Raw genomic sequence first — 17,814 nt, 5'->3', positions numbered from 1 at the left:
TTATTATTGTATGTTTGTTATTGTTATTCAATGTCTTGTCATTCATATTCTAAAAGTCATTATTGTTATTCTATATTTCGTTATTGTTATTGTATCTTTGATATTGTTATTCAGTGTCGTGTCATTCATATTCTAAGTCTTGCTATTGTTATTGTATATGTCGTTATTCTTATTGTATGTTCGATATTCTTATGGTAAAAGTCATTATTGTTATTCTGTATTTCGTTATTCTTATTGTATCTTTGATATTGTTATTCAATGTCGTGTCATTCATATTCTAAGAAATACCATTGTTATTGTATATGTCGTTATTATGCCCCCCTTCAAAGAAGGAGGGGTATATTGTTTTGCAGATGTCGGGCGGTAGGTCGGTCGGTCGGTCTGTCGGTCGGTCGGAATGTAGACCAATCCGTTTCCGGATGATAACTCAAGAACACTTGGGCCTAGGATCATGAAAGTTGATAGGAAGGTTAGTCATCACCAGCAGATGACCCCTATTGATTTTGAGGTCTGTATGTCAAAGGTCAAGGTCACAGTGACCCTGAATAGTAAAACGGTTTCCAGATGATAACTCGAGAACACTTGGGCCTAGGATCATGAAAGTTGATAGGGAGGTTGGTAATGACCAGCAGATGACCCCTATTGATTTTGAGGTCAGTATATTAAAGGTCAAGGTCACAGTGACCCTGAACAGTAAAACGGTTTCCGGATGATAACTCAAGAACGCTTAGGCCTAGGGTCACGAAAGTTGATAGAGAGGTTGGTCATGACCAGCAGATGACCCCTATTGATTTTGAGTTCAGTATGTCAAAGGTCAAGGTCACAGTGACCAGGAACAGTAAAATGGTTTCCAGGCAATAACTCAAGAGCACTTGGGCCTAGTGTCAGGAAAATTGATAGTTAGGTTGGCCATGACCAGCAGATGCCCCCTATTGATTTTGAGGTCATTAGGTCAAAGGTCAAGGTCGCATTGGCCAGGGACAGTTAAACGGCTTCTGATCTTCTTGTCCAAAGCCATAGGGCCTAGGGCTTTGATATTTGGTATGTTGCAAAATCTAGTGATCCTCTACCAAGATTGTTCAGATTATTTCCCTGTGGTCAAATGGTGTCACATGGTTTATTTATCCCCCCACCAAAGGTGAAGGGGATATTAGAAATGCTCTCCGTCCGTGCGTCCGTCCGTCCGTCCGTGCGTCCGCAACGATATTTGTCCGGAGCATAACTCCAAAAGTACTTGAGGGATTTTCTTCAAACTTCATACACTGATAGAACACATTGGGAGGAAGTGCAGTGTGCAAGAACAATAACTCTACCTTGCCTATTTTTTGAGTTATTCCCCTTTATCTTATTTTCTTAAAAAAATTTGTCCGGAGCATAACTCCTAAAGTACTGGAGGGATTTTCTTCAAACTTCATACACTGATAGAACACATTGGGAGGAAGTGCAGTGTGCAAGAACAATAACTCTACCTTGCCTATTTTTTGAGTTATTCCCCTTTATCTTATTTTCTTAAAAAAATTTGTCCGGAGCATAACTCCAAAAGTACTGGAGGGATTTTCTTCAAACTTCATACACTGATAGAACACATTGGGAGGAAGTGCAGTGTGCAAGAACAATAACTCTACCTTGCCTATTTTTTGAGTTATTCCCCTTTATCATATTTTCTTAAAGAAATTTGTCCGGAGCATATCTTCTTCATGCATGGAGGGATTTTGATATATCTTGGCACAAATGTTTACCACCACGATGCGGAGTGTCATACGCAAGAACTAGGTCCCTAGGTCTAAGGTCAAGGTCACACTTAGAGGTCAAAGGATACAAGAATAAAAACCTTGTCCGGAGTATTTCTTCTTCATGCATTGAGGGATTTTGATATAACTTGGCACAAATGTTTACCACCACGAGACGGAGTGTCATGCGCAAGATCCAGGTCACTAGGCCTAAGGTAAAGGTCACACTTAGAGGCCAAAGGTCAGATACAAGAATGACTTTGTCCGAAGCATTTCTTCTTCATGCATGGAGGGATTTTGATGTAACTTGGCACAATTATACACCATCATGAGACGAAGTGTCATGCGCAGTTCCTTTCTTTAGAATTACTTCCCTTTGTTGTTACTTTAAATAGCTTTTATTGTAACTTTTTCATTACTAGTCGTAGGGAAAAATCGAGACCACTTTTCTGTAGTACAACAAACATGCTAAAAACCAATTTTGAGGTGTATTTTGACCAGTCTCTTCCTGATAAAGATTTTTGTGTGTGACTTGCAATTTTTTTTTTTTTTTTTTTTTTTTTTTTTTTAGAAGATTCACTTCCCTTAGTTGTTACTATAAATAACTTATATTGTAACATTTTTATAATTGACCCTAGGGAAAAAACAAGACCACTTTTCTGTGGTACAGCATAGATGTTACTCTCCAGTTTTAGGTGTATTTTATTAATTTTATTATATATAAGGTATCTCTACCTAGTAAGGAGTTTTTTTGTGGACTTTAAAAAACAAAAGACTTACAATGATTACTAACAACCACAAAATTAGCATTCCATTTGCAAATACAGCTGCTAGAGTAAAGAAATTTGCTTTGACGGGCATATATTGTGACATTCTGGCACTCTTGTTCCCTGTTAGCTTTCCATTCCTTCTTTTTACAGTAGCCATATAGAAAAACATCATAGTTATACTCTTCATGAAAATTAATAAAATTTAGCAGTAAACCACCTCACTACTGACTTATTCTTTCTTCCACATCTTAAAACCCCTGATGCGGACCACATCCTTCAATTATGATATGCCCGGTGGGGGGATTAGCCATGTCTGACATGGCTCTTGTATAGACTTATATAGGAAAAAAACTTTGAAAAACCTCTTGTCCAAAACCACAGGGCCTAGGGCTTTGATATTTTGTATATGACATCATCTAGTGGTCCTCTACTAAGATTATTCAAATTATTCCCCTGGGGTCAAATATGGCTCCGCCCTGGGGGTCACATGGTTTACATAGACTTATATAGGGAAAAACTTTGAAAATCTTCTTGTCCAAACAACAAAGACTATGGCTTTGATACTTTGTAATGTAGCATCATTTAGTGGTTCTCTACCAAGTTTGTTCAAATTATCCCTCTAGGGTCAAATATGGCCCCGCCCCAGGGGTCATATGGTTCATATAGACTTATATAGGGAAAAACTTAGAATCTTCATGTCCATAACTTACATCATTCAAATTTGGACCACATGTATAGTTTTGAGTGGCAAGATGAACCTTGACATGAGTTGACCTTGATCTTGACCTAGTGACCTACTTTCACATTTCTGTAGCTACAGCCTTCAAATTTTGACCACATGCACAGGTTTGTGTACCGAAAAAAACTTTGACCTTGTTATTGACCTAGTGACCTTCTTTCACATTTTTGAAGGTACAGGCTTCAAATTTAGACCACATGCATAGTTTTTTGTTCCAAAATAAAATTTGACCTTGATTTTGACCTAGTGACCTACTTTCACATTTCTCAAGCTACAGCCTTCAAATTTGAACCACAAGCATAGTTTTGTGTACTGAAATGAACTTTGATCTTGAGATTGACCTAGTGACCTACTTTCACATTTCTGAAGGTACAGGCTTCAAATTTGGACCACTTGCATAGTTTTGTGTTCCGAAATAAAATTTGACCTTGATTTTGACCTAGTGACCTACTTTCACATTTCTCAAGCTACAGCCTTCAAATTTGGACCGCATGCATATTTTTGTGTTCTGAATTGAAATTTGATCTTGAGATTGACCTAGTGACCTACTTTCACATTTCTGAAGGTGCAGGCTTCAAATTTGGACCACTTGCATAGTTTTGTGTTCCGAAATAAAATTTGACCTTGATTTTGACCTAGTGACCTACTTTCACATTTCTCAAGCTACAGCCTCCAAATTTGAAGCACATGCATAGTTCGTCTACCGAAATGAACTTTGACCTTGAAATTGATCTAGTGACCTGCTTTCACATTTCTCAAGCCACAGCTTTCAAATTTGGACCACATACACATTGTTTTGTACCGAAATGAAATTTGACCATGATTTTGACCTTGAGCTAGTCATGAAATTTGGAACATTCGAAAATGGCTCAGTGGATGGCGCCAAGATCACTCTGTAATCTCTTGTTAGGTTAATAGGTTAAAGGTCAAGGTCAGATTAAACCAGAATGGTAGAACTTTAATTTACAGTGAGCATATAATTTCTGTTCCTTGTGCAATTACTGAATGCATCAAGGGGGGCATTTCGTGTTCGACGAGCTCTTGTTCTTATTGTATGTTCGATATTCTTATGGTAAAAGTCATCATTGTTGTTCAATCATTATCTGAGGATTCTATTTACAAAACGTGTCATTCTTATTCTATGTTATGTGATTGTATTTGTATAGCGTTGCTGTGCTATTTATATCGCGGGCAATCCCACGTACAATAAGAATATCAAGCTTACAAAGTATCGAACATACAATAAGAATACGACATATAAAATAACAATGGTAACACTTAGAATATGAATGACACGACATTGAATAACAATAACAAACATACAATAATAATAACATACATATATAATTTAGCAATGTTTGACATGCCATAGCCAGTCTGACACAAAATACTTATTTATAGCTCTGAGTTAAAGAATTTTTGAGTCGGCTAAAGGCTAGAAAGCCTTTTGACGAGTCCTTGCTGTTCAGCGATTCTCTAAATGGACCGAATAACACGTGAAGGGATGTAGTTCCATTAGATTTCTCAAACTTCAAACAGTTTACTGCATGAATGAAGTTAAGTTGTGTCAGTTCCCTTTGCTATGACCAATATACGATGTAATCTGTCATATTTATGACTTGTAATTGTGCAATACTCGAATGTAACTCATTAAGCATAAATGTGCATTTTAAGAATTGCGCAGGCTTACAAAGCTTGGGTAACATCCAGCGAAAGACAAAAAATAGTTCCACAGGGCTCCAGATAAGATGCCTATTAGCGTAAATTATGTATAGAAATAATGCAAATACGCATGTCTAATAATTTCTAAGCGTATAAAAACGTATATAAAATTACAGAAACACACACAATGCTTTTTAAAAACAAAATCTGAATCGTCTGGATGCGTTAGGTACATAGCCGATCAGCCTTAATTCTCCCACATTGAACGTAAACACGCATCGTATGAATTCTATAAACTTTGCGTGGGTTGAATTTTGCAGTCAGTAAACGGATAAATTATCGGAAGAAGAAGCTCTTACTGGTTTGTTTAGTTACTACTGATATTAAAAATGGTTTTAATTCTTATTTTTCGAGAAATAAACAAATCGGCGAAACATTAAATTGTATTTTCTTGTAGTTTTTGAAATCGAAAGTAGATCGTCTATGTTTGGCTGCTTTCACAAAACGAAACAACTTTTTTGTGAAAAGATTTAAATAAGAGGTAATTTAACCGTAAACTTCAATGTCAGATACTGCCAATTGCTGCTAAATGTCTTCGTATCATCACAATTTGTAAAATATATTGTTGAAACTGGAGAAAAGTGTAATCGTATCCGGATATAATATTTTGGGTAAATATCGAGCTGTGTTATGAAATTTTAAGAAAAAAACTAAAAACAAACTGAAACTGGTAGACTATACTGTCAGTACATCAATCATTAGCCGACTCAGGCCCTTCAGGCCTTTGATTTTGTTATACTGACATTGGAGGTGGTTATTAATGAATGGGCCTCACTAATACTTGTACCATCGGTAACACATGTTTGAAGTTTAAAATTCTATACTTAAAAATCAGTCCATGCATGTAGAATCAGAACCCAGACAAGACACTGCGGACGGACGGACAAAAGGAACAAAGCAACTTTTAGACCCTAAACCAAAAGGACAATTATAATGAAATCAACCAGAATTACTTGACATGGCAATAAGGACCATACACAAGTATAATACAAACTGTTAACTGACTGCAAGTATACACATTTTACACAAATGAAAGATGAAAGAAATCGCACAAACACAGACAGACTAAACAGATACAAAATATACATAAAAAAGAGACACTACGGGGCATATAACATGTCTACAAGACAGTTTTTTTACTTTTATACTGCTGTATTCTCGATAGCCGACAGCTGACTTCAGCGACTGCCTATTTCAGATACAGCGACCATGCCTATTTAACAGCTAATATACTTTTTATATGCCCGTTTGAAAAACGGGACGTATTATGGGAACGCCCCTGGTTCAGGCGGCATCCACAGACTTTGTCTGGAGCATATCTTCTACATGCATGGAGGGATTTTGATGAAACTTGGCACAGTTGTTCACCATCATGAGATGGAGTGTCATGCGCAAGAACCAGGTCCCTAGGTCTAAGGTCAAGGTCACACTTAGAGGTCAAAGGTCAAATTCAAGAATGACTTTGTCCGGAGCATATCTTCTTCATGCATGGAGGGATTTTGATGAAAGTTGACACAATTGTTCATCATCATGAGACGGAGTGTCATGTGCAAAAACCAGGTCCCTGGGTCTAAGGTCAAGGTCACACTTAGAGGTCAAAGGATACAAGAAAGAAAACCTTGTCCGGAGCATATCTTCTTCATGCATAGAGGGATTTTGATATAATTTGGCACAAATGTTCACCACCACGAGGTGGAGTGTCTAAGGTCAAGGTCACACTTAGAGGTCAAAGGATACAAGAATGAAAACCTTGTCCGGAGCATTTCTTCTTCATGCATAGAGGGATTTTGATATAACTTGGCACAAATGTTCACCACCACGAGATGGAGTGTCATGCGCAAGAACCAGGTCCCTAGGTCTAAGGTCAAGGTCAAACTTAGAGGCCAAAGGTCCGATACAAGAATGACTTTGTCTGAAGCAGTTCTTCTTCAAGCATGGAGGGATTTTGATGTAACTTGGCACAATTATACACCATCATGAGACGAAGTGTCATGCGCAGTTCCCTTCTTTAGAATTACTTCCCTCTGTTGTTACTATAAATAGCTTATATTGTAACTTTTTCATTACTAGTCGTAGGGAAAAATCGAGACCACTTTTCTGTAGTACAACATGCATGCTACATCCAATTATGAGGTGTATTTTGACCAATCTCTACCTGGTAAAGATTTTTGTGTGGACTTACAATTTTTTTTTGGATTTTTTTTTTTTTTTTTTTTTTTTTTTTTAAGATTAACTTCCCTTAGTTGTTACTATAAATAACTTATATTGTAACTTTTTATAATTGACCGTAGGGAAAAAACAAGACCACTTTTCTGTGGTACAACATAGATGTTACTTTCAAATTTTCGGTGTATTTTAAGGTATCTCTACCTGGTAAGGAGTTTTTTTGTGGACTTAGAAAAACAAAAGACTTACAATGATTACTAAACAACCACAAAATTAAAATTCCATTTGCAAATACAGGTGCTAGAGTAAAGAAATTTGCTGTGACGGGCGTATATTGTGACATTCTGGCACTCTTGTTCAGGAATAACGTAGAACCCGGAAACTTCACAAAGGTGTTCCGAAAGGACACATCTGTTAAACCAGATGATAAAAGTTTTCACAGGTTGTTCATAAACAAAACAGTTTGCGCAAAACTTTGGATTTTTGCTCGATTTTTCAAACTGAAGAAATTGATAGCGAATATCTCAAAACATAACATTCTGGCACTCTTGTTCAGGAATAATGTAGAACCCGGAAACTTCACAAAGGTGTTCCGAAAGGACACATCTGTTAAACCAGATGATAAAAGTTTTCACAGGTTGTTCATAAACAAAACAATTTGCGCAAAACTTTGGATTTTTGCTCGATTTTTCAAACTGAAGAAATTGATAGCGAATATCTCAAAACATAACAATCGTTTTTGGCCCAGAAATTGTAAATGTAAGCCATGGTCATTCCTTGACAAAACTGTCTTGTTGATTTGCAAGAATTGGCTTCGTTTTAATAGAAATAAATGAAAAACTTTACCTACCGATTTACAGCTTGGTTACATTTCCAGCGGGCGTCAGGATATCCGATTATCCAGTGTGAGTTGGGAAAAAATAGTATATCTAAGGATGAATAGCCCTGTAGTAGATTCATGAAACCTTGCATGAGTCTTAATCATGATATGAACTTGCACACCTCCTATTTTTCATTTTGGTCTGTCCCCAATTTTTAGAGTTACGGTCCCTGAAATAGGCAAAATGCCCATTTTCACCTTGTGACGTACCTAGCTTTATGTAAATTGATTAAACCTTGTATGAGTCTTTGTCATGATATGAACCTGGGCACCTCCTAATTTTGTCTGGCTCCGCCCCCTATTTTCAGAGTTATGGCCCCTGAAGTAGTCAAAAATGCACATTTTTACCTTGTGACGTACCTAGCTCAAAAAGTATTTTATATAACTTGATTAAACCTTGTATGAGTCTTTGTCATGATATGAACCTGGGCACCTCCTATTTTTGTCTGGCTCCACCCCCTATTTTCAGAGTTATGGCTCCTGAAATAGTCAAAAATGCACATTTTCACCTTTTGATGCACCTAGCTCAAAAAGTATTTAATATAAATGATTGAAAACTTGCATAAGTCTTTATCATGATATAAACTTGCACACCTTCTGTATTTTGGCCGGCTCCACCCCCTATTTTTAAAGTTATGGCCCCTGAAATAGTAAAAAAAATGCACATTTTCACCTAATAATGTGCCTAGCTCAAAAAGTATTTAATGTAAATTCATGAAACCTTGATAGAGCCTTTATCATGATGTGACCTTTCTCACTTGGCATTCTTCTTGAAAATCTTTGTGCTTATTACAGAGTTATGCCCCTTGAAATAGCCAGAATAGTTGATTTTTGTTTGTGATGCTCATAGGCATACAGACACTAAATAGCCTGAGCACCTTTGAAAAAATGGTAGTCGCATAATGGCGGATTCAAATAGTTCTCAGTTTTTTTTGCTGTAAGAAGGATTTTTCCTTGAAATCATTGCTATATATTGGTTGAAATCATATTGCATGCCTATACTTGATATACTGGTAGCATTTGCATGTTGAAAAAAGACTCCAAACTGATTTAACATGTGAAATTTATTCATACACCCCTACCCTAAATTGTGATTGTCATTTCAGTGTAAAAATTACGGTGTGTCCGTTTGACCAGAAATATTTTTCTTGCATCAAACATGACCCCTACTTTTCTTTGGATATTTTTACAGTATAAATGTTATTCTACAAGAAAATGTAAGTTAAAGAAATTTAAAATGGGTCTAGGTGTGTATTGCAGCATTGTGAAAACTTGTCATTTTATATAGAATATATAGTGGTGGCTATTTAGTGTGTTATAACCTATAAGAATTGTCACCCGGTAGAATTACTAAAATTTTCTGTCGTCTGCAAATAAAAAAAAATTTGTAAACATGGCACATCAACCCAGACAATTGATTTTTGAAAGAATTAAGCAAAAAATAAATGATAATTCTATACCGGTGGGGCAAAAAGGGTGTCGGAAATGGCTTGGTTGTACGACAGTGAATAAAAATTCTAGCTATTGAAAAATAACCACAAAACTGCCTGGAGAAACTGTCAGAAAACAATATTATGTGCACAGACTTATGTGTCAGGCCACTAGAAATATTTTAAAAATTCCCGAAGGCCTACACGTGTCGCATATATGCCACTTTTCTCTGTGTGTGAACCAGGAACATTTGAGCATTGAACCCCAATTCATAAATAATGAAAGGCAGAAATGTGGGGACCAATGCTCAGGCCATAAGTTTAGGGAGTTTTCTTTCAAGGACTGTATTCTATGGTATACAGTAGTTTACTATTTTTGTATAATATTTTTGATAAATATAGCACTATTATATACACAACTTTTACAAGGCTTATTTACATTTGTGCGGTTAATATAACTTGTTATATGTGTGCAGTGCCGGCTCAGCTGGCCACAAGGCAGCACAATAATTTTACTTATAACCATCTTTATTTCATCCTAATATCACACTCTATGCATAAGCATGATCTTTTAGGTGTGGGGTGCTAGAAAAGTCAGGCTTGGGGTCAGTGAGACCCTTTGAATAGGGTAAATCTGTATGTAATTTGTACCTATACTGGCGTGATGCAAAACGACTGCGTCTTGCTCGCGATATGTACCTAGTAGTTTTACGCAACTTGTCGTAGTACTCTGTTCTTAAAAGGTGTCTGATAACAGAAGAGCCATGTGACAGTTTTACACCATTTACCCTAGCTTTAAGGATAACAGTGTCAGCAAGCCCATGATTTAGTCTTAGAATCTGGCCATGGATACGGCCATGGCAGTTGCGGAGAAATGTAACATTTTTGGGCAAGCATGCATTATAGGATCTGTTCACTGCTTCACATTTCTGTGTAGATGTTAAAAATTTAGTTTTTTCTATGCTTTCTGGACCAAGGAGAATTTCAATACATTTCCTGAGTAAAGTCTCATCATCATCAGTCATTTTAAGCCTGACATTGTCTGGCATATAGTTTTTTGCTTTTCTGTAGTTGCCAGAACAAACCAAGCTGTATTTAGAACATGAGGTACCACAGTAACCTTTGAAACATAGTACTATTGCTGAAATTATATTAGGCATTTTGTGTTTTATTACTTTCAAATTGCTTTTGTACTTCTTATGTGCACTTGATAGCTCTGAAACACACCTAGATTTAACAGATAGAGCAAATCTGTTTTTTAGACTAGACTTCTGTTTACCACGGAACATTTTGTCACTAAATGGTGCCCGGTTAATTTGCCTTTTTAGAGAATTTGCTAGGTGCCTCACATCTTTCAAGTGCACAGTTTTAGTTCCTTGACCTTTGTCTACACCAGAATGACCTTTAGAATCTCCATCACCTGTGTGGTGTGAAATCTGAAGATCTTTAGTAATATCCTTAGATACCATTTCATTCCATTTGGCTTCATCACCAATGGATTGGGCCTCATCTAAATTTGCTGTACAGTGGCCTGGATGATTGGGGCACTACATTTTTATACCCTTGATTTCTTAACTTAGAAGCAGCTGTACATGCTTTAACACCAACAAATGCACAAATAATTGACTTTCTATGTGTATTATTTTCACAAATAGTTGTTGCGACAATGGTGCCAGCTTGAAAGGGCGTACTTTTGGAGTTAAACAAGGGGTTATTGTAGCAGGAGTCCCCTTCGGTTAAGACTTCTGAGCTATTTGAATTACCACATTTTGCATTTTCCTGTTTAAGTGACTGTCTTACTTCATGCATATTCTGTTTGTTAAGGGTTTCAATGTTTTCACCAACTTTATTTGACAATCTTTGCATACCAGTAACACAGGGTGGAATTATCTCAGCATGGGCCAGTAATCTAGCTGCACCTGTATTACCTATTGAGGTTGTCATTACACCTAACTGGAAGCCAACATTGATTTTAGCAGCTTTTCTACCCCTTCCTTGTTTTTCAGCCTCATCATAAAGCTTATAATATTTACTAATATAGCTACATTTTGAGCATTTAAGCCGCTCTTCCAAAGCTAATCCCCATTTACGAGAAGATTCAGCATCAAAATTCAGATTGCCATCACATATGTTTTCACCAGTGCAATGCCTTTTTATTTCAGAGTTAAACATTTCCTGTAGCAGCTTAGGACAGTACAGTTTGTGAGTTAACAGATCAGGGTGAGCCTCAGTGTTTCCTGGTGTACTGTACTCATCCGCCAACTTAGGACAGCTGTTTAGTGATCGCAGAGGTGCGACACCCGTTTCAGAGCCATTTACATCATTTAGTGTAAGTAAACCTTCGTTATCATTAACCCTTGACTCAAAAGTCTCTTGTAAGTCTAACATACTTTTTTGCAGTAACACTTGTCTGACTAAGTAAAGAAATGTTAGTTTTACCTTCATGATTTACCCCCTTTTTAAATCCGACAAGTCTGTTATGACTTTTACGGGAAAATTTCCGTGGCATCTCACTTGAAGAGCGGCTTATTTCTTAACAAAATGATTATTTACACTAAACCTTTTTTTTTCTATTTTATTTTCTAAATTATATGTGTTAGTAACAAGGCATGCAGAAACTTAACTAACATTTCAGGAGGATTCCTGTGTCTGACAGTACTGAACCTGGGGAATTTCACACATTTCTGAGCAGAGACCAGGTGTGCAGTATCAACACCTTTTTAGTTACATTTTGACATGAATTGTTGGAGAGAACTTGAATACCATGGCCATGAGATATGACTTTAGCTATAGAATGCAAAAATATGCAGTATTGTTGCATTTGTGATGAAAAGAAAGACAATTTTCCCACTTTTTACTGAAAAATAAGCTTTTTTTTTAACCAAAAAAAATTCACTAAACACTAATTTTGTTCTGTATTTTATCACAGTTGCATAATTATAAGTTTTTTTCAGTGTAGTTGTCTATTCCGCACTTGCTGGTGGTTTATTTGATGTAATATCTTAGGCGTAAAAAAAAAATATGTATGTTTCCGGTGACCCGACCGACCCTAATTTTAGCCCCCGACCCTAAACTTTTTTTCGGACGAAAATTTGCGGGTACGAAAAAAATTATATGCTCTCATTTAGGAACATCGGATCGATGTACATTCACCGGGCTTTTTGAACAAGTCCACCCGCCGACAGGCAGTTTCTTGTGAAGGATCTGACAGTTCTATATTCACCTCCATCGTACATTGACGAGTTAAATTCTGGATAGGACGAGTCAAAGAATATTTATTTTTATAGCTCTTTGGACGAGTGGACTTCGCTGTATACTCGACCGATCGGGCGAGTGGTTTTAACGTCGTAACTTTACCAAATTCAGAAATTATATCACGAAAAAATACCTGGATTGACTGGAATTAACCCGCGAATCATAAGGGTATCAAAACGTCATGCCGGTAATTTTCCATTCCACGAGCACGTGCGACCTATCGTAATATCTAATCTCGCCGTTACTTTTGTTTATCGACACGAACACAAAAAACGCGCGTAGTGCATTCATTTTTTAATATAATCGCTTCAAATTTTCAACACCGCTTAAGAAGTAATACAGTTTAAATTCAATAATAATTTTAATAAGACATTGACAAAAATGTAGGCAAAATTCTATAAAAACGGCCGAATTTTCATGTAATCACTTGTAACATTTCAAACAGCGCGATCTTAATTACTTATTTCTTTCTTAAAGTAAATAAATGATACATAATATGGTCATAAAATTCAGACTTTTGAACAGAAAGTGTAAAAAACAGAATTAAAAAATCTTAATGAAAAAGCGGCAGCAATTTAAATACATGGAGTAAAACGATTTTTCGCAAACAGATTTCTGTTAGCGCGGCAGAATAGGTTACGTGACCTCGTGAATGTAAATAGAAATGTGGCTTTAGAATAACGCAGTATGATGTTGTTGCGGTTTTTAATTAAGTTTTAAATGAATCTTTTCGTACAAGTATTATTTTTGACACGACACTTTGTAAGATATTCTTCTCTAACAATAATGTAAATTCTTTGAGGGCAAACAGGTCACAGAGGTCATTCGTGATGTTGTACATTCGCTTTTAAAAATAAAATAAAGAAGAAACTTTTTTATTGATTTCTTCTCAACAATTTAAAGAAGCGAGGCGGTACGATCAAACAGTGATGTTTCACATGGCGCGAAAACATGACGTAATGCCATGACAATCTCGGGAAACTATACCGCTTTGATCTTCTCTTCAGATGCTTCTCTTCAGATGCCATGATACCGACACACTTCTGTTAGCTCTTTGGACGGTGTTAATTAATGATGAAAACAAGGCCAATTACTTACCTTATAAACTGAATAATTTCCGATAATTGTTTTTTTCCGCTTTCACAAAGAGTGTGGATGATGATAATTATGTCCATATTTTGGGGACACTTTTCAAAATAATTATTTTCGGAAAATAAGTCTTGAGAAAATGAAAATAACTTAATATTTTATGCTGTCCTAATAGTTTAGGAAAATACGGGAGGGGATAGACTTTAATTATTATTACTATCGCTGCAGTTATTTTGGAGAGCAACTGGCTGGTGCTGCTGACAAAAATACAGGAAAGAAAAATAAAAATGTCTGCTGTAAAAAGGAAGTTTAAGAAGAACAAATATGTCACCTTAAAAAGGAAATGTAGGGTACAAGAGAATAGTATTTGTCTACTGAGTGTTACATTTGAAATTTACTAATTGTATAATACTCCTTTCATAAAAGTGACAATATTAAACAGTCATGTCAATTATAAGGGCAAGTGACTGTTCACTAAGGGCAAGCAGATTTTAGTGGTTAGTAGTCCTGCAGGGCAGGTGGTGTGGAAAAAAAATACACCCCTGCCTTGACATAAAAAATCATGAGTTTAAGCTAGGCTTGAACCAATGGAAACCCAAAGGTGCATCTGTTGAAATATTCTGACGGCATGTATTTAAAAATTTGACTAAAAGCCAAAGGGTATATAAAAAGCAGTGTATTTAAAGTGTATAGCATCTGCCATCTAGTAAAGACATAATTATATGTATTGATAAGACAATAGGCAAAAGCAAGACAAGGCAATTCCACTACTGTAAAGATGTGTATTCTAAAAAAAAAAAAGAAAAAATCGACCTACCTACCCTATTTTTTTCTGGCATGTCACAGGAAACATACATATTTTTTTTTTTGGCCTTACGGGTTTTTTTTGAAAAAACAGCATTTAATGACTATATGTGATTCAGCCAAATTTAACGGCTTAAACCGCAGTCTTTGGACAAAATGATGGCTGTACAAAAATAGTGATTTTGAGAAAACTACTGGTTTGTTTGGGCTGAAACTTGTTTTATAAGCTGAATATAGATGAAACTTCACATAGAGAGCAAAAAAGCTGAAAAAAAAAAATATCATATTTCCTTATAGGCATACAGACACTAAATAGCCTGAGCACTTTTGAAAAAATGGTAGTCGCATAATGGCGGATTCAAATAGTTCTCAGTTTTTTTTGCTGTAAGAAGGATTTTTCCTTGAAATCATTGCTATATATTGGTTGAAATCATATTGCATGCCTATACTTGATATACTGGTAGCATTTGCATGTTGAAAAAAGACTCCAAACTGATTTAACATGTGAAATTTATTCATACACCCCTACCCTAAATTGTGATTGTCATTTCAGTGTAAAAATTACGGTGTGTCCGTTTGACCAGAAATATTTTTCTTGCATCAAACATGACCCCTACTTTTCTTTGGATATTTTTACAGTATAAATGTTATTCTACAAGAAAATGTAAGTTAAAGAAATTTAAAATGGGTCTAGGTGTGTATTGCAGCATTGTGAAAACTTGTCATTTTATATAGAATATATAGTGGTGGCTATTTAGTGTGTTATAACCTCATAGCTCAAAAATATATGGCCTAGAATAATGAATCCTTTTCATAAAATGTAAGTTTAGGCTAAACCCCATTAACACTGCAAACATTTGAATTATTGCCCCTTATTCATGACAAATGTACCAATGGGGGGCACACCCTGTGTCCTACAGACACATTCTAGTCTACTTTATCCTAGCTGTTAATGAATGGCATTGCGGTACACAGAAGTTGATAAACAACAGAAAATAAATCTCTCTTCACCCCCCCACCCTCCTCCTCCACAGTGGTATCAAGACTTTGATATGTCTATACATTACTATTTTAATTCAGGTAGATTATACAGGGTTTTTTCTCACCATTTTGGGAACATGACCCATACCCCTGGGATTGGGAATTTTCGCGGCATTTTTGCCAAATTGGGAAAAAGTACAAATTTCAATATCCATTCTTGTTAAAGCCAAAATGAACACAATTACTGATTTTTATGTTTAATTAACTGTAACTCAGTGTGATAAGATTTACAGATCAATTTCACAGACTTTCATATTCTTGAAACAGTCAGCAAGTCAACCCTGGTAAGCGACTGATGACTTTGTGGATACATATCCTCATCAGACTGACCAGTGACTCTTGGCTAAGTCGACTTCGTGCAGCCGGACATAGGTTCTTCGTCAAACTAAGTTACTAACACTATCAAGCTTTTGATAATGATTAATAATTGAGGCTTTTAGAATTAAATGAAAAATAAATGATGGATCAGATTGTCCTACAACAGATTTTTAAAAACAATCACTGAATTAAGCACAACTATAATAAATCGAAGAGAAATTAAGTCATCTTACACAAATATATAAAGTTGAATGTTTCAATGACTGTAAGTCTGAAAGAAGTTGAGTCAATCATTTTTCAACATTTTTTCCCAGCAATTTTTATCTGCTGACAGAAGTCACTAGGATATTTCACTGTGCTACAGAAGGCGATGATTGCATAACATTTCACCATTAAACTTCAAAATGAAAATTAAACGCTAGAAAGCCGTCACACATAACAGGATAAAGTATGCTTGAACGTTCGTATCCGAAAAGATGTTATCCGAATTCCGAGTTATAACAGGTGCCCGCGAGCGTCGCCGTCCGTTGTTTTTCCAATATAACTCGAAAAATTTGGTAATTTAAACTTAATTCTCTTCCTTTTTATTATCTTAATTCAATGCTAGACAAATATAACCCCTAAATGCAAAATAAATAATATCATTTAAGTTGAATGAACGTATTTTGTGTCTAAATTTCAACTCGAAATTTCGGAGTATAGTGACGCTTGCGGCCAGGCACTTTGAACTCAAATTTCGGCCTTATAAAAACATTTTGATACATTATTTATGAAAACATAACTAGGGCATTGCATTTATAATTGATTCATTGTAAACTGGATAAGTTTTTATAACTTTATCGCTAAATTATCGGTTATTTTCATACCGATGTATTTTTTCAAATTTCAAGATGGCGGGCGACTTTTCATCGGGAAATTTACAAATCAAGATGCGGGAGTAAAGACATATTTGCTGTTTTTCTCGGTAAAACTGATCGATTTTTCTTGATTTTTTTGGTTTTGAATTGGGAATTTTTTGCTTTGAATTGGGAAAAAAAGATACTATTTTCAATTGGGAACATGACCGAATAACGGCTATAAAATCGGGCAAAAAAAACCCCTGTTATAAAACATGTTGTACAGTTTATATTAATCACTCTGGACACCTCATTCCTGATGGAATCCATTGCAGCTTAACAGCTGCTATGAGGTTATGAAAGAAAAGAAGCCAGATTCCCAAATATTGCTGAGCATCATGAAGGAAGCTACCTCTATCATACTTCTGTCTTTGGTGCAATGCAGCCGGGCACTGAACCCAAAGCACCCTGTGTTCCATGCAAGCTATAAGCTATAGAGGAAGTTTGATAAAATTTAGAAAATATATTTTTTGTTGCTTTATGTCATTTACAGGTTTACAATGTCACTACCCAATGAACGGGTACTTTATGAGCGGATTGAGAGGCGAGAACAAATTGGTAGCAGGTCTGATAACCAGTTTCTTGGAAGAGATGCAACTTCTCAGTTTGCTAAAGTATCTGTTCGAAGAGATACTTTTAAGGATCCATGGCCACAGGAGCTACAAAATTTAGCAGAGCTGCTTGCAATAGAAGGCTTCTTTTATCTAGGTATATGTACCAATATTTGTATGCATGCAGTGACTGGAGAATCTTTTGACCTACAAATACATAATAATACTAGTAACCATGATACTTCATATCTCATCCATTTAAATACTGCTTTTAATTTGTTTATTAGTTCCCTACTTGTTGAAAACCAGTTCCGGGGACTATAGGAATGTACTTGTCTGTGTGTCTGTCCGACCAAAAAAAGTTTGTGACGCGCCCTGCTCAAAAAGTATTTGATATAAATTGATGAAACTTGCATGAGTCTT

General features: G+C 36.0%; 1 long non-coding RNA gene across 2 annotated transcripts; it reads left to right on the top strand.

The window, feature by feature from the left end:
- Positions 1-8,437: 8,437 nt before the first annotated feature.
- Positions 8,438-17,545, top strand: LOC128553126 (uncharacterized). 2 transcript variants are annotated; one of them, XR_008369262.1, is made up of 3 exons: positions 8,438-9,224; positions 11,600-11,766; positions 12,073-15,378. It is a non-coding gene; the product is annotated as an uncharacterized LOC128553126 (long non-coding RNA). The 2 variants fall into 2 exon arrangements; XR_008369261.1 differs by lacking the exon at positions 12,073-15,378 and adding an exon at positions 17,334-17,545 and having other exon boundaries at positions 8,440-9,224.
- The last annotated feature ends 269 nt before the right edge of the window (positions 17,546-17,814 follow it).

This window comes from Mercenaria mercenaria, unplaced genomic scaffold (assembly GCF_021730395.1).
Source record: "Mercenaria mercenaria strain notata unplaced genomic scaffold, MADL_Memer_1 contig_3515, whole genome shotgun sequence".
NCBI classification, from domain to species: domain Eukaryota; kingdom Metazoa; phylum Mollusca; class Bivalvia; order Venerida; family Veneridae; genus Mercenaria; species Mercenaria mercenaria.
Note: the sequence above shows the minus strand (reverse complement) of the source record. Positions and strands in the feature narration are given on the sequence as shown.